The 16,862-nt window shown below is 42.3% G+C and overlaps 1 protein-coding gene across 3 annotated transcripts in view; it reads right to left on the bottom strand.

Annotated features, from left to right (window-relative positions):
* Window positions 1-16,749, bottom strand: part of CTCF (CCCTC-binding factor) — a 51,211-nt gene extending 34,462 nt beyond the window's left edge. For 2 of the 3 annotated variants that reach the window (XM_021705749.2, XM_021705751.2), the window contains exons 1-3: window positions 16,479-16,749; window positions 11,326-11,437; window positions 9,960-10,072 (exon numbers count right to left, since the gene is read on the bottom strand). The gene's annotated coding sequence lies outside the window, so the exon portion shown is untranslated. The remainder of the gene's footprint in view (window positions 1-9,959; window positions 10,073-11,325; window positions 11,438-16,478) is intronic. The other variant, XM_021705750.2, reaches the window with a different exon arrangement.
* Between the last annotated feature and the right edge of the window lie 113 nt (window positions 16,750-16,862).

Raw genomic sequence — 16,862 nt, 5'->3', positions numbered from 1 at the left:
AAAAAAATTCAACATAACTAAGTGGAACCGTACTAAATTACCTCAGGTTTATTAGTGTGACCTGGCTTCAGAAGCCATGTTCTGATTCCTCAGTAAGGGTAGCCTATTTATTTCACTTACTGAACATTTAACACATGAAACAGAAGACAAAGTCTATTTGGGAGTCAACACACCAGTGCTACGATACCAAGTGAAAGCTGCTTCCCAAGCACATGCTGCCCCTCTCTTTTTTATAGTCCGAATGACAGTTTTGCTGGCATACAACAACTTAATGCCTCACTTCTCCTTGTGCTCCCAAGGGTGACAATGTCAGGAACTACCACATCTCTCTTTGCTTTGCTCCAAGCCCATATTCCTGAAAGCAGCTCAGAGTTACACTGTCTTTGGAGCAGTCTTTCACTGCTGGGAATATGAGAAAGGCTGGGGATCTATAGCAAGTCTATCACCTTGAATAAATAAGTATGTCATCAAAAGGACTAGATTACACACACACACAATAAATAATTTATAGAACATGCAATAGGCACATCTATGGATTTGGGAGCAGATTCTACCCGAGCAGTGGTTCCCATACCTGGATGGTTATCAGAATCACCTGGTGAGCTTTAAAATACATAAATCCCAGAGATTCTAATTCAGTAGATCTAGGGTGGAAGAGACTTGATTTCAAAAGGTCCCCAAGTGATTTGTTATAGAACCTCTGCTGACTATGGCTTGGAAGTGACTGACTTAGAATACAATACTTATCCACCCTAAATACAGGTCTACATAAATCCAAGCTACTCAAATACCCATGGTTTTCTACTATGAGAATTTTTGGTTCATCCTTTAGAACAAATAATTGTTTCGTTTATTTATTTAGCGAAAAATCTACAAAGTCTACTTCAAAACTAGTATGATTCCCATATAAGCAGTAATGGAATGTACAACCCAAAAAAGAAGTCCTAAAGTTTTGGGGTGCCTGGGTGGCTCAGTCGTTAAGCGTCTGCCTTTGGCTCAGGTCATGATCCCAGGGTCCTGGGATCGAGCCCCATGTTGGGCTCCCTGCTCAGCAGGAAGCCTGCTTCTCCCTCTCCCATTCCCCCTGCTTGTGTTCCCTCTCTCACTGTCTCTCTCTGTCAAATAAAATCTTGGGGCGCCTGGGTGGCTCAGTCGTTAAGCGTCTGCCTTCGGCTCAGGTCATGATCCCAGGGTCCTGAGATCGAGCCCCACGTTGGGTTCCCTGCTCCGCGGGAAGCCTGCTTCTCCCTCTCTCACTCCCCCTGCTTGTGTTCCCTCTCTCGCTGTATCTCTCTGTGTCAAATAAATAAATAAATAAATAAATAAATAAATAAATAAAATCTTAAAAAAAAAAAGTCCTAAAGTTTTACCTCTACCATGGGTACCAGCAACAAAATCTCTCTCTACACGGTATGAACAAGCTTAACACATGACACAGGAAAAAAGTAAAAAGAAGAAAAATGGATATACATAACAAGAGTGAACTGATTTTGCAATGTGTCTCAGTGACCATGTGGCCAATGCCTGAGTATCTCTATAACCCAGTACTCACTCATGAAGGCTACCTGGTGGAACCAAGACCATTTTTATTTGGTAAATGGGGTCTCCTATAAGGTCAGTGTTAAATCAGAAGCCAACAGCTTAAATCCAACAATGTACCCATACTAAAAGTATAATAATGATAATAAATGGCAATATGAGGTCTCTGAACAAAGATCAAGTAATAGTTATATTGAAAAAAAGAAGTAAGATATTCTTAGTGAGTCAATAGTGTAGTAGCATGAAGTATGGATAATAGCTAAAGTGCTACTCAATAGAACAGAAGAAATCTGGAAAACAGAAAAAGGATATACATGTATAGGACCAGTGATACAGAAGTTTAAACAATGGAAGAAACTTTAAACTAATATTAGTTTATGAAAACAAGTAATTTGTCAATTTGGTTACTCCTTAAAAATATGGGAACAAATACAGGAAAGGAGATAAAGGCAAGAGCTTAACCAAGAGATGGGGGTGGGGAGGCGGGGGGAGGAATTATGTATTTATAAATACCCAAAAGACATGACAAGGAGAGAAAGAGCAAAGACCTTGTCTGACAAGGGGCCAGAAAGGAAAAAAATATATAAGATAATATATTATTTTATAGTCTCAACATATATTCACAACAAAAAATTTTAAGTAGGAGTAGAAAGTTAAAGATACAAATAAGAGACACGAGAAATAGTGAAAGTAATTAGGGTACCCTCTATTATTATAGAATAGTTACATACATACCTCTGTGAATGTAAAATATTTTGTACCTGCTCTATGATACATGATCATGACCATGACCACTCATGCCAGAGTTGTTCATAAAGAAATAAAAGTAGTGGGCTGAAGGGGCGCCTGGGTGGCTCAGTTGGTTGAGCGACTGCCTTCGGCTCAGGTCATGATCCTGGAGTCCCGGGATCGAGTCCCACATCGGGCTCCGTGCTCAGCGGGGAGTCTGCTTCTCCCTCTGACCTTCCTCCTTCTCATGCTCTCTGTCTCTCATTCTCTCTCTCTCAAATAAATAAATTAAAAATCTTAAAAAAAAAAAAAGTAGTGGGCTGAAATAATTTTTAACTTTCAATGGTCCAACTGGACAATACTCAAATAGGTGCTAACCAACACTGACCTCCAACGATGGTTTGTTCTTATCACAGAGAAACTACGGAAGGATTCTGAAGAAGTCCTGAGTTATAATGAAAGAAGTAAAGAAGCTCAAATCCGAGCAGTGCTAGTACTGGATACCAAGCTTTAATATTAGTGACAGTCAGGGTCTAATAGTGCATTGTACACATGGACAACCTTTAAAGTTGGTGACAATGTTAAAAAAAATTCTGACACATACTAAAAACCTAACTTGTGCCAGTGCACAGGCATAATATACTCAAGAGTAGTAACAATGTATAGTCTTCACACTGGTCTTTCTATAGATATACACGGATTTATAATTCTGTCAAAAGAGATCTAAAAAACCGAATATCTAATAATTAGCTACAGAACCAAATGCAGTAGGATATTCTGTGAAACCCAGAGACTATTCAGAAACAGTATGGGGAAGAATAAAAAAACGTAGAAGCACCTGTCCTACATCTATAATCTCAGGAAAATCACTTTGCCTCTTAGGTTTCTTTTCTGTCAAATGAAGAGACTGCCAGATGACTTAAAATTTCATCTGGGTTTAACATCCTACACTTTTTTTTAGGTTATCAGTTAGATTCATCCTTGTAGGTAAGAAGGGAACAAGTACAAGTACCCTTACTTCCCAGCTAAAAAAGTCAGACAAGAAATTTTAACAAGTGCATACAACAAAGTTGTACAAAAGGATGGAGCAAAAGGTAGTTCCCTAGCTTCGCAGTCCACTTGTCTGTAACCAAGAATCAGGAAGAAGTCTCTAAAATCTATTTAGATGAAGATGACTAATGCACACCACTCTACTAAGTGGCATTTACATCTGAAGTCCGGGAAATTGGGGGGGGGAGGGGCAGAGGGAAAGGGAGTGAGAGAATCTTAAGTAGGTAGTACCACGCTCAGCAAGAGGCCCCATGCAGGGCTCGATCTCAGGACCCTGAGATCATGACCTGAGCCAAAATCAGAGTCAGATGCTTAACTGACTGAGCCACCCAGGTACCCTTCAAGTCCAGGAAATTTAATGAGGAATCTCTGTGTCAGGCAAAAACACAGAAACATTAGATATAATCTACAAGACTGGCTCTTTCCTCCCTCCATTAGGACATATTTTAAGCTAGAAAGGCTGCTCAAAGTCAAGGTATAATCACTATTTGTATACCCGCCCCCCCACTCTCCCTGCACGCAGAACATCAAGACATCTGCTCTTCAAAAGCCCTTACCAATCCAGGACATTTTAGGACTCTATTTGCCACCTTTCTTGTTGGGGAGGCATCTACCCTCCTTCAAAATAAGAAATAGGGGATTTAATTTTAGGGTGAAAAATGCTTAAAGCCAGGGGCGCCTGGGTGGCTCAGTCGTTTAAGCGACTGCCTTCGGCTCAGGTCATGATCCTGGAGTCCCGGGATCGAGTCCCATATCGGGCTCCTTGCTCAGCAGGGGGTCTGCTTCTTCCTCTGACCCTCCCCCCTCTCATGTGCTCTCTCTCTCATTCTCTCTCTCAAATAAATAAATAAAATCTTTAAAAAAAAAAATGCTTAAAGCCATAGCTATATACTTGATACGATAACTGACTTAACCATTAGCTAAGATTCACATTTATCTGAAAGTTAATCAGTAAATATCTACTACTGAGAACAGTCAAGAACAGAATCAAAAAAGGACTCTGAACAGTTACTAGACATCTCAAAATCTATGCACTCAAATGTACAATTAACTTGGCTCTTAACTCAAAGTCCATTTACTCTTGTATTAAAAATAATTCAAACAATGGGGAAGAGAAGAGATGAAGTATTAGAGGCAAGAAGCTAGAGCCAAAACCAAGAGACTTATCCCCAAAGGAACAGATTAGAAAACTTAACAATCAGCAATAAGGAAGTACATTCCTAGTAATTTGAAATAACATAGGGTATCTAATGGGGAAAATGTTCATTAACATATAACATGAAGAAAGATTACAAAAGAGGATGCAAGACAGGATTCCAACTTAGTTTAACAAAATGAAACAAATAAAACTATACAAATAGCATTTTTGGTGAGATCCCCTACCTTAAGTCAGGCAGGTATTACATCTCTCCTGGACCGATGCAATGGCCTCTCAACTAGTTTTCCTGCTTCCCCTCTTGCTTCCTTACCACCATTTTTCACACAGTGGACAAAGATTTCTAAGATGGAAATTTATTATCAGCAAGGAGACTTCAATTCTGAAACCTCCCCTGTGAAAACTTGTAAGCTTAAGCCTACACTCTTTCACCTGGACTACAGGGTCCTCTAAGGTCCTATCAGCAGAGCTGCATCCAGCCCCATACACTCTTTCATAACTGCTTTCAGTGGCCAGAACTTCCTAGGCTTCTCTCCTCCTGCCTCTGGGCCTTTGTGCATGCCATTCCCTCTTCTGGGAATATACAAGCAATTAAACTTCTATGAAGTCATCCTATAAATACACTAATGCAAGTACCCAAAGAGATATATGCAAGGATATCTACTAGAACATCTTTCCCTAACAGCAAGACTGAAAACAACTCAAATGTCCAGAGCTACGTATATAGTATGCTACCATCTGTGTTTTCTTAAAAGGAGACACAAAACACGTATGTTTATGCATGCACAGAATTTTCTCTGGAAGGATATATGAAAAATTAGTATTTATTACCTCTCAGGAAGAAAACTGAGGGATCAGAGGTGGGAAGAAGTTATTACTTTCCACTACACATTTTGTACTGTTTGAAATATTCCCATGTTTTTATTTAATGTAGTAGTTACAAAATACTTATATAGCACAATTACATTCTGTCTTTGAAACTGTATTATATGGGGGCGCCTGGATGGTTCAGTCGGTTAAGTGTCTGACTCTTGATTTCAGCTCAGGTCATGATCTCAGAGTTGTGAGACTGAGCCCTGCATCGGGCTCTGTGCTGGGTATGGAGCCTGCTTAAGATTCTCTCTCCCGAGCGCCTGGGTGGCTCAGTTGGTTGAGCAACTGCCTTCAGCTCAGGTCATGATCCTGGAGTCCCGGGATTGAGTCCCGCATCAGGCTCCCTGCTCAGCAGGGAGTCTGCTTCTCCCTCTGACCCTCCCCCCTCTCATGTGCTCTCTCTCTCCCCTCATCCTCTCTCTCAAATAAATAAATAAAATCTTAAAAAAAAAAAAAAAGATTCTCTCTCCCTCCCCCTCACCTTCTCTAAAAACAAAAACAAAACCAAAACAAAACACCAAACTATTATAATGTACATGCCCATTTACAGAAGTGCAGGGAAAAAACCCAAAGGGGGACACACCAAACTGTTAATAGTGTTTATCTCTGTGGAAAGAAAACTAAAAAGAGTTCTTTAGATTTTAGTATAGTTCCACAACTATTAGACTCTTCCAAAGAATGAAACTAAACATTATTCAGATGATACAAAAAAAGTTTAAGACCAAATGTAAGTGAGGAGAGTTCTAAGAATTGCCTCTGCAACCTCAATTCCTCCTAACACTTGGGCAGATACATGGCTGCCCGGCCCCTCCCTCCTGCCTGCACTTCTGCAACAGTGTTCTGGCAAAGTTTTGAATCCACTCAGGAAGTCTAGACTTTACTGCCAGAATAAACTAGACAAAAATTCCTTTTATTATTTCATTATATTTATCAGAAAGCTTCAGTACTATTTCCTACTGTATTGGATTCCTTTTCCCTTTAAAAATTATATAATACACGGGACGCCTGGGTGGCTCAGTCCATTAAGCGTCTGCCTTCAGCTCAGGTCATGATCCCAGGATCCTGGGATCGAGTCCCGCATGGGGCTCCTCGCTCAGCAGGGAGCCTGCTTCTCCCTCTGCCTGCCGCTCCCCCTGCTTGTGCTTGTTCTCCCTCATTCTCTCGACAAATAAATAAAATCTTAAAAAAAAAAATTATATATGTAAATACGAGAAAACTCAGATAACCAAGAATATACATCTATAGGTTTTATTTTATTTTATTTTTTTAAAGATTCCATTTATCGGGGCGCCTGAGTGGCTCAGTCGTTAAGTGTCTGCCTTCGGCTCAGGTCGTGATCCTAGGGTCCTGGGATCGAGCCCCGCGTCGGGCTCCCTGCTCAGAGGGAGGCCTGCTTCTCCCTCTCCCACTCCCCCTGCTTGTGTTCCCTCTCTCGCTGTGTCTCTGTCAAATAAAAAAAAAAAAAGATTCCATTTATCTATTTGTCGGAGAGAGGCGGCACAAGCAGGGGGAGCAGCAGGTAGAGGGAGAAGCAGGCTCCCAGCTGAGCAGGGAGCCCAATGAGGGGCTCAATCCCAAGACCCTGGGATCAAGACCTGAGCCGAAGGCAGACACCTAACTGACTGAGCCACCCTGGCATCCCTATATTATTTTTTTAAAGATCTTATATGTTTATTTGAGAGAGTGAGAGCGAGAGAGAGCATCAGCAGGGGGAGGGGCAGAGGGAGAAGCAGACTTCCCACTGAGCAGGGAGCCAGAAATGGGGCTCGATCCCAGGACCCTGGGATCATGACCTGAGCTAAAGGCAGACGCTTAACAGACTGAGCCACCCTGGCGCCCCTATAGGTTTTTTTTTTTTTTTAAAGATTTTATTTATTCATTTGAGACAGACAGAGAGAGAGAGAGCATGAGCAGGGGGAGAGGCAGAGGGAGAAGCAGGCTCCCCGCTTAGCCAGAAGCCCGATGTGGGGCTCGATCCCAGGACCCTGGGATCATGACCTGAGCCGAAGGCAGACGCTTAACCATCTGAGCCACCCAGGCACCCCCCATAGGTTTTATATAAACATTCTGGTTTATATCCACAGTCCCCTCCTTATACACACACACGTATCTGTGCATACTACTTGATAATCTCCTTTATATAATACATCTCGAATCTCTACCTTTCAGTATGTTACTATACATAATACAGTAGTTGCATGACATCCTATTATACAGATATTCATAATTTAATCACTCCATTTTTGAATATGGTCATTCCCAAATTCTGGTAATTCTACTTTATTTAAAACAAAAAACAAAACAAAACAAAAAACCCCGGAAAAATTTATTTGTGCTACAAGATGTTATACAAACTATAAAAAACCAGGAAGTTACCCCAGACCTAGCCACCCTTGAACTATTAGTTTTTTAATTTATTTTGACCAGTGTTTTGATGTCTGTTCAGTCTTTTTCCTAGGCATTCATTCATTTAATTACTGAGTTCTTTTTTTTTTTTTTTAAGATTTTATTTATTTATTTGACAGAGAGTACAAGCAGGGGGAGTGATAGGGAGAGGGAGAAACAGGCTCCCGCTGAGCAGGGAGTCCAATGTAGGACTTGATCCCAGGACTGAGATCATGACCTGAGCTGAAGGCAGATGCTCAACCAAATGAGCCACCCAGGCGCCCCTACTCACTTGAGTTCTTGCTATGTGCCAGGTTTTTGGTTTTTTACTTTTATTCCATAACTATTTTTTTGTATTATACTAAAAAAAAAAAACAAAAAAAAACCTTCATAAGTATTTTGCTGGTTAATAGTATCCCCAATCAATTTCTTTTTGTGGTTGTCAAACATCACTCCCAACATGGGTGTGCCCCTGTTTACTTATCCATTTCTCTACTGCTCAACAGATTTTGATTAATGTAATTTTCTCATCCACAAAGTCCCAATTTACTTGGTTCACATAATTTTTGTACAGTCTGGTAGTCATCACTGTAGCTTAATTCAAAATATATACACAATGACCAACTATTTTTTTTTTTTAAAGATTTTATTTATTTATTTGACAGAGAGAGACACAGCGAGAGAGGGAACACAAGCAGGGGGAGTGGGAGAAGCAGGCTTCCCAGAGAGCAGGGAGCCCAATGCGGGGTTCAATCCCAGGACCCTGGGATCATGACCTGAGTCGAAGGCAGACGCTTAATGACTAAGCCACCCAGGCACCCCTACAATGACCAACTGTTCTAAAGTCTAAAGATTATCACTTTACTTCTACATAGCACATTATAGTGTTACAAATATATATATTTCCCCCCAACAATACATTTAACTGACATAAGCCTGTCATTTTACCAATGGGAAAAGGAAGGCACACAGAAGTCACCCCTAATGGACTTGCCCAAAGCCCTACAGCTATTCAGCTGCACTGACTAAACCTTGGTGCCCTAATAGGATTAAAATCAAATTTTATGCTCCTTTTGAATTTCCTCATACACCTACAGCAGGGTTTCTCCTCCAGAAAGCCTTTCTCAACATCTTTCACCAACTCCTGTAACTGACTATCCTCCCTGCATCCGAAACACACTTTTATCGGAGCACAAATAACACTTAATTACTGATTCCTTGCCCCATACTCAAGACCCTCTGGAAAACAATCTTTTTCTTATTCATCTTCAAATACCCAGTACCTAATGCAGTACCTGACACAAAGTAGAAAGGCAAGTGTTCAAAGAATGGAATGAACACATTACAAGTGTTCAATAAATACTGTAAATATTTAGAGCACATCTAAACATCTGGTTGATCCAATTCAAATATGTTTCAGAGAAAGTCACACTCCATTGTGTCTAGAACAAATCAGGTTCAAATATAAAACTTGTATTCAAAGAATAGATATTACCAATATAGAAAATATAATTCTTAAGTGCCACTTATATTAAGACCAATAAACTAGTAACAATACTTAGTAATTCTAAAACACACAAAACAGTTTAGATGCTTCTGAATAATTGTCTTAGGAGTCACAAGGTCTACCAGCTTAAGACTTAGCCATTTTATTATGACTCTGATTACATAACAACTTGAATGGGGGAGGTAACAAAATCAGTATAAACTGTTAATTATACTCGAGTTAATGTGACATTTGCTTTCAAAATTCTCTTCTGTAGAATTTACAATTTTAGATCTGATTTTGCTCACTGCTTTATTTAAAAATTCTAATTCTTAGGTCATTGGAATGGTCTTAATATTTCTGACTTGGTCCAGCCATCCAGAAACTCCCTACCAATCTGTGCAGAGCTCTTGTGCATGCTGAACATGTGCAAGAACATGCATGCAAGCTAACAAGCACCATTTAATACAATTTAACATCTATATTCCACAGTAGGATACTACAGGGAACAAAGTAAGAAGCTGGATGGTAGAGCTGTTCTACAGCTCAAAAGTATTGCTTCTCGAATACTAAAGTAAAAGTATTTCCACTATAGTACCTATACAAAAAGCAATTCTTATTCCCAGGTACTTATGACCCACTTTGTTGAAAACCTGTGTTATCTTAGACAGTCATACAGAGTTCCCATTCTGATGCTAAAATATGTATTTGTTTTAATGTAAAAATTTAAAAATTACTTACCAGTCAAATTACTTAACTCACCGCCCCCTCAATGAGCACAATTGAAGCTCCAAGAAGATGGGTCATGTTTATCTTGTGACTTCAAGTACCCCGGAATCATACCACTTTGTACCCTAAGGGTATTCATATCCCAGTTTGAGAAACAGGGATCTAAACAATTAAATAGCCATAACACTTAAAAGTGACCAACATGTTCCTATAATCCCACTCCCCAAACTCTTATGGCTAGTTTTCTCAACAGCTTTTCAAATCAGTATTGTTTTTCTTTTCAGCACTCATTAATATGTACTCTGTGTCAACACTCCTAAAAAAAACCTTCAAGGTACAAATTATTTCTGCAGTGACAGAATAATAGCCCATAGACCTTGTCCTTCCCATCTATCAATGTACCAAGCTGCCCATGGAAAACAGAGATGTGAAGAATAGTAGAGCTTTCACTCCTGTTCCCTTCCTCCTCTCTATTTGCTCCAGGCCCAGCTTTTAAGAAAAATCTTAGTAGTCATCACTGAGATGATTCATTCACACAAGCTTATCTAATGTCAGCATTTCTAATTCCCACCTCTCTTTTGCCGTTACAAAAGTGCAATTATTTTCACATTTTTAAAACATTTTCACATTTTCTAGGGGATAAGAAAGATGTGCTTTCTGATAGCCTGAGAAGAGATAATTTTCCTACTCAGAAACCTACTTTGTTGTTTATGAGATTCCAAAGCCTAGTAGATCTCAACATTTATAAGGCCTGTTTCAAGTTCCCTATGCTGTCCATTATATTTTATAACAGACATTGCAGGCTACAGTAAATTTTAAGTGACACTTTAAAATATTTTTAAAAGTTATTCGTAATGACTATAACTGATGGAAAAATGGGTTATCAGCTAGGCTGACTCAAGTTAACTAAGACAACTTTTATCTAAGATGTTTCCCCAAGAACAGGATTCCATCAAAATTTCAAATTGCCCTAGGCCGTGGACTTTTGAGGTCATTTGCCAATAGTTAAAAAATACATTCCAAGGGTTTCTGCAGAAAAACAACCATTTCCTGGGGTCTTTCTACATACACACTCAGAATGGTACTTAATGCTTTACACACATTCTCATCAACTTGGAGAACAGCCTCTGTTAACTGGTGTTGTTCTCTCACAAATGGGGACCGCAGGAGTAGAAAGGTTAAGTAACTTGCTCAGTGTCACCCAGCTAGCATATGGCAGTACAGTTCCAACCAAGGACTCTAACTATAAAACCAGTATGCCCTCAATCACCCACTGTCCTGCATCTCCTATACCCAAGAACAATATAGCAAATCCTCCAACCCCAGAAAGGATTTACTACTCCCATTTTCAAGACCAAGAAATGGAAAGAGCATTTACCTCTCCGTGACTGCAAAGTCAGTTCGAGGAGGGAAAACAGAACTCTCAAGCCCCTGGTTAGCAATCTGTCCACTAGTGCATCTTGTTCTTTGGCTCCAGATCTGTGATCATTCTAAAACAGAAACACAAATAGTTTTATGAATACCAAATATACACAAATGCACATATAATATGAAAAGCAAAATGAGGGCAAGATGAAAACTGATAAAATTGTTAAAAAACAATATACTTGTTAACAGGTGACATTACTAAATGAGGCATTCCATAAATTCTATCAAGCCAATAAAACACTCACACTTATTTTTTAGACATTTGCTTAATATATAAAGGATCTGTAATTATCAAAACAGTACCCCAGTGGGGTGCCTGGCTGGTTCAGTTGGTGGAGCACGTGACTCTTGATCTCAGGGTTCTGGGTTTGAGCCCCAAGTTGGGTATAGAGAGTATTTAAAAAAAAAAAAAAAATCTTAATTGCAGGAAACAAACTGAGGGTTGCTGGAGTGGGGGGTGGGGTGGGAGGGATGGGGTGACTGGGTGATAGACACTGGGGAGGGTATGTGCTCTGGTAAGCGCTGTGAATTGTGCAAGACTGTTGAATCTCAGATCTGTACCTCTGAAACAAATAATGCAATATATGTTAAGAAAAAAAAAGAAGAAGAAGAAGGTAGCGAGAGGGGAAGAATGAAGCAGGGGAAATCGGAGGGGTAGACGAACCATGAGAGACGATGGACTCTGAAAAACAAACAGGGTTCTAGAGGGGAGGGGGGTGGGAGGATGGGTTAGCCTGGTGGTGGGTATTGAGGAGGGCACATTCTGCATGGAGCACTGGGTGTTATGCACAAACAATAAATCATGGAACACTTCATCTAAAACTAATGATGTAATGTATGGGGATTAACATAAGAATAAAAAAAATAAAAAAATAAAAAAACAAAACAAAACAAAAAATCAAATCTTAAAAAAAAAAGTACACCATTATGATCTTGCAAGCAAATAATGGCCCATGTATGTATACTCAAGCTGACAAAAAATTAATTCTTATAGATATAGTAGTAGTCCTTTAACAGTATCATTTCCTTATATTCAGCAAGTAGTGGCTTTACTGATTAAGGTAGTTTACACCACAAGACTGTATTTTTCAGTTTAATAAGATAACTATGGAGAGAGCTTTCACTGACTTGAAATTCCTAGAAGCATAGCAATGAAATACTTTGTTAGCTGACATTTTCCTCCTTAAATTACAAATAAATTAACTGTCAAGCTTCAAGCTTCAGGCAACAGTAGAGTGGAACTTATTAGGAAGGAAGGAAGGAAGGAAGGAAAACTCACAAGTGAAATTAAAGTGCTAAAATTGAGTTAAGAGTTTCCAAACAGGGGCGGCTGGGTGGCTCAGTCGTTAAGCGTCTGCCTTCGGCTCAGGTCATGATCCCAGGGTCCTGAGATCGAGCCCAGCATTGGGCTCCCTGCTCGGCGGGAAGCCTGCTTCTCCCTCTCCCACTCCCCCTACTTGTGTTCCTGCTCTCACTATCTCTCTCTGTGAAATAAATAAATAAAATCTAAAAAAAAAAAAAGTTTCCGAAAAATCTCGCATATCAGGTAAAACTAGGAGGGAATCCATCTCATAATTAACTAAAGCCCATAAAATCAAGCTGATATAATATTTTCTTAGATGAAGCTAAAGAAGTCTTCTCTGCTAAGAGGCAATTTACAACTTGAATTGAGGATTAGTATATCTAGTCCAAGAAACACTTTTTATTTTTTTAAAGATTTTATTTATTTGACAGAGAGAGACACAGCGAGAGAGGGAACACAAGCAGGGGGAGTGGGAGAGGGAGAAGCAGAATTCCTGCTGAGCAGGGAGCCCAATGCGGGGCTTGATCCCAGGACCCTGGGATCCTGACCTGAGCCGAAGGCAGATGCTTAACGACTGAGCCACTCAGGCACCCCAAGAAACACTTTTGTATTGGAGTCCACATATTGTTACTAGCAGGCCTCAAAGGAGATGAGATTTTATGTACCTCAACATTCTAAGGGTGAATAAAAATGAAGATCAAGTATGGAAAAATCACTATTCTTGGTATATATATTAGCAGTCTATACGCATTGTTCCATCTTTGCACTCAAATACTAATCACTAAGAAAATGCACAAAGATACTGCCAGAGAAGATTTGAAGATAGTGACTAGATAAAGTTTAGGGATGTTTAGAAAAACAAATACGGTATGCCAAATCCACACACCCAATTGCAAACCAGGGTCTTCAAGATTACACATTATTTGCCATTATTGTTCTTTCCAAAGCGGTATGCTCTTTCTCGAAGTATTCAATTATGACAAATTTTAGTTGTTTGAAGAGGGACATGATTTCTAGCAAAAGAGCCTGAAGTCATCTGGGACCAAGACAGGTAAATAGGGTAGATAGATGATCAACTAAATTTCTGGTCTTAAAAAATGAAATGGAGGCTATAAAATGGATGATGGGGAGTGAATTTGATGCCAGCAGCATCCCTAAAGCAAAACAAAACAAAACAGAAAGTCTCTAGAGGAGACTTTTTGCCAGCAGGCACCACTGTGCAAGGCTCTGCCACAGACTCCTCCTTGAGGCCCTAGTCAGCCACAGGTGGCCTCTGTACTCCCAAAGATCTCCCTCATTTTGTGTGTTGTTTAAAGGAAAATCCTAAAGCTCTTAGAATTGGAATGCATCTTATTCTAAGAATGACTTTTACAACTTCTAAATTTTCTTATGTTGGTTGAATAGACCCCTAAGGATGACTTTTACAATTCCTCTTAAATAAGCAGTATTTTCTTAAGTGGGCAAACATTCCTGTTGTAATCTTTCTCATGTTACTGACTTAAGTTCCTTTGCGTAACCTTATATCCTCAATTTATTCTCTGTAGATTTCATTTTCCAATAAAGTATGAATCCTGGCATACAGGAAATCTCAAAGAATAGCAACTCTGCAGACAAAGTCTATACCATTAAAACAGCATAAATGATATGAAAGACTAAGAAGATGATGACTGCAGAGGGCAGAACTGTATGAAGAAACAAAACATGGTCTGTGGAGCACAACACTAACCAGGGAAAACAAGCTTTGCTCCTGGATCAATTACAGATCTTCTGGATTTTAATCTTTAACCCGAATAGAGCTTATTTTTATAAGTAAAACAGACTACCTGCCATCCACAATGTCAAAAGGAAAATAAAACCAAAAATCTCAAGAAATGCAAAAAATTACACAAATGGACTAATTTATTAGACAAGCATAGTTCTATTCTCAAATCTAACACTTCATCAACACTACTGCATTTGTTAGTGCAATTTTACTTTTACCAGAGAGCAGGGGGAGAAGGAACGTTTTGTAGGGTTAAAAAAAAGAGATGCTGAAAGACTCTCCTATAGAGGCAGATTCCTGCAAAATCCTACAGATTGAGATTACACACAGCAGACCCGACAACTTTGCTTAGCACCAGGCTGTTTTAATTTCCTCATACGCTTAACATAGCTTTTCTTAAAAAAAAAAAAAAAAGTTAATCAAAACCTTCCCTTCTCCAAAGCAACCCAAGCTGACACATCAACTACTGCACGATACTATATTAAAGTACTAGAAGATTTCAGGAAAATAAGAGAGAAAACTATGGCAATCCAACAGGAAGCTTTTTAATCATTCAAGAAGACAATTAAGGACAATAAATTTAATATACATGCCCTGTTTAACTTCTTTTACCGCCTATAGGGGACGTAGATTTTTAACTTTCCTAGTTGATTTAAACTCAAAGCATGAAGACTACGTATGCGAATGTTTACTTAATGCTGCACTCTGGGCTACAGGAAGTCAGCTACTAAAGAGTAGTTACATTAGGCGTAGATATTTATAAACCAACTGCAACTAGTGACCCAGGATTCAATTACAACATCAACCCTCATATTTCAGCGTATGGGCAAATTACCAGTGGAGTCAAGAATAAATTCATTCTGCCCTACTGACGCTTTAGATCGGGTTGCACAATCCCGGGGCAGAACTGCCTTCGTCTAGCCCTAAAGCATCAAGTACTAAATACTGTACTAAGTTGGCGTTGGGACATTTTAAAGCGGGAAGGAAACTCAAGGGTCGCCTGAACCAATTTAGCCAGCCCATAATCCCGAATTCAGGAATGTGTCACGTCACTTGAGATCAGAACGAAATTAAGTTTTGATCCCTTTGAGATCTCTTAGCGCACAAAGTCAGGCTATCACTACAAGGGGAGTCCGACCCTGGCTGTAGAAAAACTACTTGGTGCGGAACTAGAGTCTCTTCCGCCCACCGTGGGGGACCGCACCGGTCAGGTCCAGCGAGGAGCCCCGCCGCGAGTTTGGGGGCGCAGCCGGGCCCGGCGGGGGCGGCGAGCGCGCGTCCCCCCGCCCGCTCAGGCAGCGTCGAGGCGCGAGCAGCTCAGCCAGCCTTGCAGAGGGAGCTCTCGGCAGCTCTGGGGTCCCTCTGCTCGCAGCCGCAGCAGCGCCGCCTGCGCCACTCGGCGGAGACGGAGACCAGCGGCGGCGGCGAGCGGACTGGGAGCGACCGCTGAGCAGCCGACCGGCAGGGGTATGCTCGCAGAGCGGCCGGGTAGGTTCCGGGGACCGGGCAAGCTGGAGGAGGGGCAGCCCGAGAGGCGTCGGCCAGGGCCCGACACCCATAGTACACGGAAACCGCGCTGCGCGCGCGGCAGCAGTGGGTCCGGACCCTACAGCAAGGCGGGCGCGGGAGCCCGGACACAGAGATCGCCTTTCGGCTGCGGCCACCCGCCGCGGGAGGGGCGGAGGGCAGAGGGCGGGCCGCGGCCGGGCAATCAGTCGGGCCAAGAGCCGGCCTCGAGGGCAGAGACAAAGGAAGGAAAATGGAGTCGCCGGCGCGCGGGCCTCTGTTGCCGCCGCCGCCGCCGGAGGCCTAGCGCGCCGCCAGGAGGGAGGCCTAGCGGGAGGGTGGGGGGGGGGCGGCCGGGCCGCGGCGGCGACGGGCAATGGCGGCGGCCGCGCCGCAGCAGGGACGGTAGAGGGAGACAAACACCCCCCGGCGGCGGCGCTGGCGCCGGGCTGCAGCCAGCGCCGACCGGAGCGGCCCCATCGTGACACCTAGAGGCGGCCCGCGAAACCTCCTCCACCCCGGGCCCCCTTACCTCCGCGCCACACCCCCTGCAGCGCCCGCTCCGCCGCCGCTCCACCGCTCCGGCCACCCGGCGTCCCCGGCCAGCTCCGCGCACCCGCACCGGCTACCGCCACCGCCGCTGCCGCCAAAGAAGCAGCTCCGCGCACGGTTTAATCGCTCCACAGGCTCGGGCACAAAATGGCGGCGGCGCGGTGCAGTGCGCCTGCGTCGGCGCTGCCGGGGCCGCGGGTGCTGATAAGGGAAGGGACGGGTGGGGGGGCCGGCCGGGCGACGAGTGGAGGGCGGGGGAGGAAAGGTGAGGGGAGGGGTTGGCGCAGGGCAGCATGGGAGGCGGCCCCGGGCGCCAACTTTCAAAAACGGGCGCGATGGCGTCACGGGACGCGCCGCGAGTCGC

Source organism: Neomonachus schauinslandi, chromosome 16 (assembly GCF_002201575.2).
Source record: "Neomonachus schauinslandi chromosome 16, ASM220157v2, whole genome shotgun sequence".
Classification (NCBI taxonomy): Eukaryota; Metazoa; Chordata; class Mammalia; order Carnivora; family Phocidae; genus Neomonachus; species Neomonachus schauinslandi.
This window is presented reverse-complemented; position numbering and strand designations above follow the sequence as displayed.